This window comes from Nicotiana tomentosiformis, chromosome 4 (assembly GCF_000390325.3).
Source record: "Nicotiana tomentosiformis chromosome 4, ASM39032v3, whole genome shotgun sequence".
NCBI classification, from domain to species: domain Eukaryota; kingdom Viridiplantae; phylum Streptophyta; class Magnoliopsida; order Solanales; family Solanaceae; genus Nicotiana; species Nicotiana tomentosiformis.
The window spans coordinates 75,691,387-75,702,321 of NC_090815.1; the positions used below are offsets into that span (position 1 = coordinate 75,691,387).

General features: G+C 37.6%; 1 long non-coding RNA gene across 2 annotated transcripts; it reads right to left on the reverse strand.

Annotated features, from left to right (window-relative positions):
• Positions 1-378: 378 nt before the first annotated feature.
• Positions 379-9,740, reverse strand: LOC138908981 (uncharacterized). 2 transcript variants are annotated; one of them, XR_011415468.1, is made up of 3 exons: positions 9,349-9,620; positions 2,434-2,627; positions 379-1,944 (listed from the first exon to the last, which is right to left on the reverse strand). It is a non-coding gene; the product is annotated as an uncharacterized lncRNA (long non-coding RNA). The 2 variants fall into 2 exon arrangements; XR_011415467.1 differs by having other exon boundaries at positions 1,060-2,627; positions 9,349-9,740.
• Between the last annotated feature and the right edge of the window lie 1,195 nt (positions 9,741-10,935).

Consider the following 10,935-nt stretch of genomic DNA (forward strand, 5'->3'; position numbering starts at 1 on the left):
TCTTGTTAAATTCCACCATGCAGCGACCATCACCTACCCTAATGCTCATGCTGTGGACTCGATCGGAATTAAAATCATTTGACCATGAGTTAACAACATAGGATTACAAAGAAAGATTTTATCCGATTTTTAAAAGCAATGGTCTACGAGGAAGAGTCTTTCGTGGTGCTACTTCTGCCTATTTTTTGCGATGATGTGCCGCTCATCTTAGGGCTTCTACATAGTCATTCAAATGGAGTAGGCTACTATTCGAACCATTGGCATTCTTAAACCGGCCGTTGCACAGTTTGATAGTTTTTTTAATTGAACATCATTCTAAAGCATGTGGGATACTTATAATTGTTTTAAATATAACTTACATGACTAGTCTCAAACCCAGGACAAATTTGATTTTAACTTCAATAACTATCAAGGTCATAACTGCAACATATGCGAATGAGATGAAATGATCAAATCTTGAAATACGGAAGATACTATTTTCAGCTAAAACCTAAAAAAGAAGAGTACAAATCAGACAGATTGCATGTCGTTATTAAAATGACATCTTATCACTACTATAATCCACATGCCTACCTTTGACAGTGGGAACGAGAGAGGGAGGGAGGTCAGAAGGAAGCATAGGAATCTGCCGAGTCTTCTATTGGTATTGTTTCTCTTTTCATTAGTACGGAAAAAGGGAACTTAAAAAATAAAACTCTATTAAACTTCTTGCTCCTTAACTATTCTCCAACCAAAAGCATTTCGCCAAAAAAGAATGGAGATTTTCTTATGACTAATGGTCCTCTCTACTCCAAGAAATTTTCTTGAGTGAAGATTACATTCACTCCAAGAAAAAGGAAAAAAAAGAAGAAGGAAGAAGCAAAAACTATAGCAGCATCTTCATGGAAGAGGACATTGGCATCTTTACCTCTCTACTCAAGAACATATAATTTGAAATGAAGTAAAAGATTGATGATACTACAGAGACTAAATCAATCTGGTCATTGGTTTTCAATAACCCATATTACTGCCTAATGTTGACTGTTTTTAGGACCAAAAACAAGCCTGGTGCATAAGAAATGGAGCATCTAAAACATAACATTTCAGAAAATTCAAAGATTAGGACAACAACAAATACTGCATCTTATTGCTAGGCGATCCATTTTCTGGTACCAACTGTCAAACGAGATAAAATAAGCAAGAAAGCAAAGATGAAAAAACCTTTCACACCTCTTATTTCTTGAGCAGCATGCAAGCATCTGTACATTACTCTAAGCATACTCTTTAATTGATGATGCTGCATTTCAACAATATAGCAGATAATCAACCATTACATTTATAGGTGTGCTTTAACTACCCTTCTTCATGCCCAGTAATTAGATGAGAGAATATATAGTATCCCAAAATACTATCATGTGACCAAAAGTTGGAATTTTCAGCCAAAAACAAGGGATTCATACAATTCGTAAATACAGATCAGGGATGAAATGAATTTCCCTCAGTTTCCTTCCACATTTACCTCAGAATCATTAGACAAGAAAATCCGAATACCTTATATTTCCAGTATAATTGGTTAATGAAGGCAGTCAGCAATGAGAGGAAAATATTCTAGATAGGACTAAGAAACATCAAGGAAAATAGACACACATGCACACACCAAAAAGAAAAAAACCAGCAATGAGATGTGACCTAGTAGCAATATCTTAGAGACGATTGAGAGAATAATATCAAGAAGAACCTCAGAAACAAAAACTTGCAGTTTGCATCTTACCATAAACAAGTTTCCTTTTCACTTCTACCTTTGATGTATGGCATCATGCACCTCAGAATCTCAGATATCATTCTTGAAAGGCAGTCATACTTCTATTGAGACTTTGATTCAGAACATGACATAATGGTGTAAAGCCTAGTAAATCTGGTGAAAGCATAGAGGAAACCAAAAGATCCTCTCTCACTTTGCTATCCCTATTCATGTAAGATAACCTTGTTAGCCGTCGATTACTGAATCCCAAATTTTGTCTGCACCACTATGTTATTAAGGAAAAAATGATATTGACACCATTACACAAATGATTTTCTGAAGTATGTTGAGCCTAAAGTTTCTTGTATCATTTATTCTTAGGTGTCCTGCTAAAAGAGAAAATAGCCTATGGTCTCTTTCAAAATTGCCAACTATCTAAGTTGTTCGGACTCGAGTACGGATGTCTGATACGAGTGTGGATCTAGTGGTTAAATCATTCATGAACTAAATTTTAAGATCGGTGGGCAAAGGATCCTGGTATGGATACAGGCTCGGGGATTCTGCGAAAAGTAATTCAAACATTTAAAAATAGAGTTAACAAAAATATGTCAAATTATGAAACATTTATGTGAAAACCTTACAAAGATATCCAGAAAAGGAGAAACTATTCGATCAAGAGGAGAATCAAAGGAGATAAAAGGAAAAGAACTTACTTAAAAATCTCTATACACAAGGTATTCCATTTTCTTCAATTTCACCCTAGCTTTTGTTTTGATTTCTGAAATCAATGTACCTGTCCCGAATTTCTTCATCGATTTTGGTCAAAGTACCCAAAATCGATTCACCAGATCCGGTACGGATCCCACACCCACGTCGTGTAAGCATCTTTACTTTATATTGAGAATGCCTGCAATTTGCAGTGCTAACATATTCACAATGGCTCGACAGAAATAAAATGTAAATTAGCAGTAAAAAGTTTGAGTAGTTTGAAAGGAGTGACAATACAACCAAGGTTTGGATAAACCCACACACGCAAAGAATGTTCAATCAAAATCCCCAGCAAAAGAAATTTTCTCTAGCTTGTACTTGATGCATAAATCATACAGCTGGAGCATCTCATCCTTCAAAACATAAAATATTGAATCAGCTAAGCCTCAATCCAAGACTAAAGAGGATTATATGAATCCCCTATCCGTTTCACTCTAATCCCGCACATTTCATTCCAAGCTAATAATTTATCTTTTAAGGAGAATTAAGATTACATAAAACTAGAGCTCTCTGAATTGCTTACTTACTCCTATGCCAATATACAAGTCGCTTACCCGACTGAAAAGACTCCTAGCGATCACTACACCTAATATAGGAGAACAACTAAGCATTGTCCCCAACTAATTGGCACTGTCTATATGGATGTTTTGCTTTCATTGTGCTATGTTTTTAGCTAAATCCTCAGTGTCTAGGTATTGTAGGTCTTATTACGAGATATTGTAAGTCTTTTTGCGACTTCTGTTGATGTGCTCATCTTCTTTTACCACATGTAGTCATTATAGTGTCAAAACCTACAAACCCATACATTTGGAGATCTAGGTAAGACATGGACAAATTATTTCAGGTGACAATTTCTCGCTTAGGGTCTGATCTTTCCAATCTTATTGAATCTTTTATAATCACACATCTATTTTAATAACTGAAATTCTACTCAACCCATATTGTGGATATGTTGGGTCTTAGAGACCCAACTTTCAACCTATATAATAATATCTTGACTATTCTATGAACTCTTTCTGTATCTTCGTATCGCACAACACTGACATAGTACTACATTTCAGGTATCACATTGTAATTTTGTGTTGTGTCATCTATCCATTCTCCTGAGAAACTGAACATTTTTTTGAGATGATAACAGTAAACTGAACTTGTTATCTATATTGTCTGCATTTAGACACCATCGTCTTGTCTAATCTCACATCACCCTCATTCTTATTACAGAGGCTAAACTTGATGTGTATACATTTTTGTATTACTTCTAATTATTCTAAAACCCTTCTCTAGATTGTTTCTTTATACTTCCACCTTTTAGTTTGACATCCTCGTTAGTTTTGTCATACAATGTTATCTGCAAATACTATGCAACATATAATCTCATCCTTTATACTACTAATTAATAAATATAACTTTCTAGTGTAAACCCAATATTACAGGAAATTCTCTGCATCTCCTCCCTCTGTGCTCACCTAGCAATTGCTCTCTTACAAATGTTTTATTGTATTTATATATTTGAGAGATGCCTTTGCCACTGCATCACCAAACCCTCAAGCCTTTAGGATTTTCAAGAATTTAAGTTAAGAATATCATAGACCAACAACAACAAAAATAACAACCCAGTATAATCCCACGTGTGGGGTCTGGGGAGGGTAGTGTGTACGCATACCTTACCCCTACCCCGGGGGTAGAGAGGCTGTTTCTGAAAGACCCTCATCACAAGAAGATGAAAAAGAGGAAATGGAACAATAACAACATACGTTAGAAAGAAAGTGCCAGCAACCTAAGAATTAGAAAAATAAAAGGAAAAGGCAGCATCGATAATCAGAACAATGGAAAGGTACTAGGCAACCGAAGCACAAAAAAAGTACGAACACAACAAGTACCACTATCAAACTACAGCAAGACACTAACAAACTAGCCTAACACCCTCAACGGGGAAGAAAAACGCTCAACCATCTACTAACCTACGACCCTAATGCTCGCCCACCAAACCTTCCTATCTAAGGTCATATCATCGGTGAGCTGGAGTCGCGTCATGTCCTACCTGATCACCTCTCCCCAATATTTCTTAGGCCGCCCTCTACCTCTTCTCATACCTGACAAGGCCAATCGCTCGCACCTCCTAACCGGGGCGTCGAGGCTTCTCCTCCGCACGTGCCCGAACCATCTAAGTCTCGTTTCCCGCATTTTGTCATCCATAGGCGCCACAACCACCTTTGCCCGAATATCTTCATTCCTAATCTTATCCAACCTAGTATGCCCGCACATCCATCTAACATCCTCATTTCTGCTACTTTCATCTTCTGGATATGAGAATTCTTGACTGGCCAACACTCTGCCCCATACAACATGGCTGGTCTAACCGCTGCTCTATAAAACTTGCCTTTAAGTTCCTGTGGCACCTTTTTGTCACACAAGACGCTAGATGCTAACCTCCATTTCATCAATCCCGTCCCTATATGGTGCGTGACATCCTCGTCGATCTCCCCGTTCCCCTGGATAATTGACCCAAGATACTTAAAACTCCCTTTCTTAGGGATGACTTGAGAATCAAGCCTCACGTCACTGTCTGCTTCCCCCGTCACGTCACTGAACTTGCACTCCATGTATTCTGTCTTAGTCTTGCTCAACTTGAAACCTTTAGACTCCAGAGTCCATCTCCAAACCTCCAGCCTCTCGTAGACACCACCTCGCATCTTATCAATCAGAACTATATCATCAACATATAACATATACCATGACACCTCTCCTTGAATATGATGAGTCGGAGTGTCCATCCCTAAGGCAAATAGGAAAGAGCTGAGCGCAAATCCTTGGTGTAAAGCCTATAACCACCGAAAAATGCTCCGAGTCACCTCCCACTGTCCTAACCCGAGTCTTAGCCCCATCATACATGTCCTTAATCACCCTAATGTATGCTACCGGAACACCTTTAGCCTCCAAATACGTCCAAAGAACCTCTCTCGGGTCCTTGTCGTAAGCTTTCTCTAGGTCAATAAACACTATGTGCAAATCCTTCTTCATATCCCTGTACTGTTCCACCAACCTCCTAATAAGACGGATAGCTTCCGTAGTTAAACAACCAGGCATGAACCCGAATTGATTCTTTGATATAGACACCGACCTCCTCACCCTCACTTCTACCACCCTCTCCCACACTTTCATAGTATGACTAAGCAACTTGATACCCCTATAGTTGTTACAATTCTGGATATAACCTTTGTTCTTATACAACGAAATCATCGTACTCCATCTCTATTCCTCTGGCATCGTCTTCGTCCTAAAAATAACATTAAACAGTCCGGTCAGCCACTCTACGCCCTCTCTACCCACATACCTCCAGAATTCAACCGGAATTTCATCTGGCCCAATCGCTCTACCCCTGCTCATCTTACGCATAGCCCTCACGACCTCCTCGACCTTAATACGCCTACAATACCCAAAATCACGGCGACTCTCAGAGTGCTCCAAATCACACAATACAATGTCGCTATCCCCTTCCTCATTCAAAAGTTTATGTAAGTAAGTCTGTCATCTCTGCTTAATTTGAGCCTCATCCATTAAAACTCTACCTATCCTTGATGCACCTCACTTGATCCGGATCACGCACCTTTCTCTCTCTCGCCTTGGCCAGCCGGAATAACTTCTTGTCCCCGCCTTTATCCCCTAATTCTTCATACAAGCGACCAAACGCTGCATTCTTGGCCTCCGTGACCGCTAGTTTCACTTCCTTCCTAGCCTTCTTGTGCCCTTCTCTGTTCGCTCTTCTCTCCTCCTCGTATGTGCTCTCCACTAGCTTCAAGTATGCCGCTTTCTTAGCCTCCACTTTTCCTTGAACCTCTTCATTCCACCATCAGTCCCCTCTGTGCCCCCAGAGTAACCCTTCGAGACCCCTAGCGCAGCCTCCCTAATACAATTCGCCGTCATTGTCCACATGCTACCCGCGTCCCCACTACTCCTCCATGCCCCCCATAGCCATCAAGACATCAACTTTCCCTCTAACTCCTGCGCTTTATCCTTAGACAAGGCTCCTCACCTGATCCTCGGACGACTCCAGATAACCCGCTTCTTCCTCTTTATTATGATGCCGACGTCCATCACCAAGAGCATATGCTGTGACACGAGGGACTCACTCAGGATAACTTTGCAATCCCTGCATAGACCTTTATCACCCCTCCTGAGGAGGAGGTAATCAATCTGAGTCTTAGTCACCGTACTTTGGAAAGTAACCAAATACTCATCCCTCTTAGGAAAACTAGAGTTCGCTATCACCAACTCGAAAGCCTTAGCGAAATCCAACAAAGCAGCACCTCCTCCGTTCCTAGCCCCAAAGTCGAAACCACCATGAACCTCATGGACCAAATGATTCAATCACAGAAGACCTTGATTCAACTCATCAAAAAGGTGTGAACATAGTAATTCAGTGTAATTTCCATTATCTCACAGATTGTAACAGGTGTTATCATAAAAAAGTGAAGAATGAATATGCTACCTACAATTAGCACAAAGCCAAAAAAATGTTGTGAGAGAATATCATAGAAAAATAACGTTGATCTCCAGTGAGGGAAAATTATAATACATCACTTGGATGGATGTATTGAACACCTACCTTATAATTTCTCCACAATATATCTATTGAGTAGAAACTCGTGAACAAGAAACGCCAAGCTAATTTATAGAGAAAACACATAAAAGACTACAATCAGTTACATCTTAATTAACTTGCTTCTCAACAACAATGTCAAACCTTTTTTTTTTTTTGATAAGGTAACAATGTCAAACTTTCAGGTCCAACAAAGTCAGAAGTTGGCGTAGATCCAATACAGATCAGTTTGATAGTTGTTCAATGGTGATCCTGATCCATGTTGTTTTGTCCTTATTGGTGATTTCTCCCCACCTTAGAGAGAGATAAAGCAAAGCAATGTAGGACAGTGGAGTTAAAAATAATATATGTTATGACAGGTTTTCCAGTGTTATTGAAAGCCATCGCAGCGAAGTGAAGGGTATCGCTTCATGTTGTGTTATCATAGGTGAAGCGCAAAAAAAAGAGCTAAAATCTACAAGTGTATTAAGTGCGAATCGCAAATAAAGCGAGAGCTATAATAAGAAAAAGATTCATACGAAGAAAATGATTATTACATAAACACACACCACATACACACACATACATACATATATATGTATGTGTATATATGCAGTTCATCAAGAATAATAACTATAAACCCAATCAGCATCTTTTCATTAATGTTGGCTTCCAGGTCAGCTTACGTGCACCTCGACTATTCTATCATACGTCCCACCAACAAAGATACTGAATAACTCTATTTAACAAGGCTTAGGCAGATGAGAAGAAATCATCTAATGCTTGTTGAAGCCCAAACAACAATTGTATAGACAAAAGAACGAAAATTTACAATTACCTATAAAAAGGAATGAAAACGTAAAATTAGGTGAAGTATTTAATGTCAGTGTCGATCTTTTCCGGACAGAATCAATGAGTGATGAGGCGCAAGGCTTAACGCCTATGTGCATGCTCGTGCAACTTGAGTGAGCCAAAGTGCCTGTCCTATTTTGCAATGAGCTTTGAGGCATAAGCATGCCAAGAAAGCCTTTGACAACGCTGGCTTCTAATTGAGTGTGTGCATTAGAACACTGACGTTTCTAATTGAGAAAGCGTGCCAAGAAAGAATATATTATTTGGATTGAGAAAGCCATATAGTCAAAAAAAAATCCTCCACTTTATAGAAACATAAATGTTTAGCCTCTTTGATCATTTTGAAATTGAAGAACATCATCTTTTGACTTCGAAATGATAAAAATTCCTAATTAGCAATGAGATATGAACCAACAATAACTTTGAGCTCAAAAACAAAACAGAAAAGGGATAAGACATCAATAAAGATGGTAAGACTCACAAAACTAAAGATGCTCCATCAGCTTCTACTTTTGACGTATAAATCATGCACCTTAGGTATCTCATTCTTAAAAGACAGCTCATAACTCTCTAAGAACTTCGGCTCAGACAATAGAACAACAGTATAGAGGCCTCGACTACACTTTGTGAGCTCCTTCTGGTTGACTAGCTTCAAAAAGTTGTGTCTAAGCCGAACCCTTTTGTCCAAGCTATACGTAAAAAATGCGGAGTGAGTAACCAGGTAATGAGATTCATATCCGAATTCCTTCATAAAAAAATTAATGCATTTTTGAGCTTATCCTCTGATAGGGTCAAACAGGAAGGATGTTTTCGAGCCAATGCAAAAATGTCCGAGTCGGACCACCCAAAACTCCTGAAAATTTGTAATTTCTTTTCCACAGTCGTCTCTTTAAGCGATGAAAGTACATAAATCCCATAGTGAAACGTGCGGGAATTCCGTGAAATTTGGAGATTTTTCTCTACTCGATTCACTATGTCTTCGAGCCACTTGGTTTTTTCAGTTCCAAAGAATAAGCTTCTCTATATCCACACTTGATAACCCAAAATTTAGCAGCAACGATATATTGGGTAGCATTACTTCATGAAGAGTATAACTAAGCAACATAGGATTTCTCCTAATGATTTTACCAACAAATTCATCATTACCCAATAGTTTCCTAAGATAATCAACATTTGGTCTGGTAGCACATTCAACACTTGTGCTGAAGAATTTCCAACTGTTTGTAATAATTTGGACAAGATCCGACCCGGAAAAGCCAAGTTCTTGAAGTACTTCAATTTTGGATTTAATGTGTTTATTTACATCACATAGCATCAATGCAGGGGCTAAAGAAACAAGTTTTTTGATGTGGGTTTTATCTAACCAGATTTTTCGAAGAAAATTAAAGACTAAAAGAGGCTTATATTTTCTGGGTCTCAAGCGACTTACCTTAGCGCTTGTAGAAATGGCTTCTTCTGCAGAGAACCCAAGTGAGTTCACCAGTGTTTCCACCAAGTGCTTGGTGTGAGAAGCAGCCGCAGCTGTTGAGTAAAATGCATGAAATCTGAAGCGATAAATGTAGAGGGGATGCATAAGGCCATTGTTGAGAAATCCGGACATCTAAACAAGCAGAGCTTAAACCCTAAGACTCCTTTGGTACTCGATCTAAATTATAATCATGCCTGGACTAATATAATCCAAAGGGGGCGTTTGGTAGGGACAAGTATTAGTTATAGACAAGTTAAAAAAATATACCAAACAAGGTATTAGTAATGCATAGAACTACTGCTTGCATTATTTTTTCTAATATCTCCTACCAAACCACCCCTAAATTTGATGGTATAAGGTGGGATAAGGTAGGTTATCCTGTATTAAGACTAGGATTAAATTTATACAATATAAATTTATACCGTCAATCAGATATGGTATAAATTTAATCTTACACCTTATCCCATAGTATAATTAAATTTGAGATAAGTTTATCCCATGTTTGTTTGGGATAAAAATTTGATATAAGTAATCTCGGGATTAGTTATCTCGGGATTGTAGTATTTTTTTATGGATAACTAATCCCGGGATAATTAATCATGGGATAACTTGTTTCCCGACCTAAGGGGTTGTTTGGTATGCGGAATAAGGTGGGATAAAGTGTGGGATTAAACTTATGTCATGTTTGGTTGCCGGTATAATTTTAACCCAGAATAAATTTATACAGTCACCAAATATGGTATAAATTTAATCCTAGTCTTAATACGGGATATCTCACCTTATCCCATCAAATTTGGGATTATATTATTCCACCTCCCAGGTGCGATAAATTAAACCAGGGATTATAATTTCGGGATATTTTAGTACTCACTCCGCTTCAGTTTATATGGAATACTTTACTTATTAGTCCATTCCAAAAAGAATGATATATTTTTATATTTGAAAATAACTTAACTTTAAACTTTCTATTTTACTATTTTTATCCTTAACGATAAGTTTTTATAGTCATACAAATATTATGACCACACAAAACTTTTATCCTTTTATGTTTTAAGATCATTGTTTTAGAAGACTTTATTTTTTCATAAATTTCGTGTCAAGTCAAACTATGTCATATAAATTAAACGGAAAAAGTAACTCTTTAACATGAGCAACCCATATGACATGTTTATAATCATAAGATTCAAGGATATGTTGGCACATTACACACATCTTTAGTTTAAAATCACAAAATTCAAAAGTCTTTCTTACTTTTCTTAAATTTTATGCCCAATCAAACTAAGACGCATAAAATAAAATGAAGGGGAATAATATGTTTACCCGTAAAACAGTATAATTAAATTTGTAACGTGATTTATAAGCTATTTACCCATAAAATAGTACTATTAAATTTGTAACGTGATTTATAGACATATGAATTAATTTGATCCAAGAATATAAAGTAACAAAGAACATAAATAAATTAATTAAGACTACTTGAAGAAAATACAAGCCTAACTGTAAAGTGAGCTTCTCCGGAAGCAAGAACAAGAACAGAGTATTGAAAGA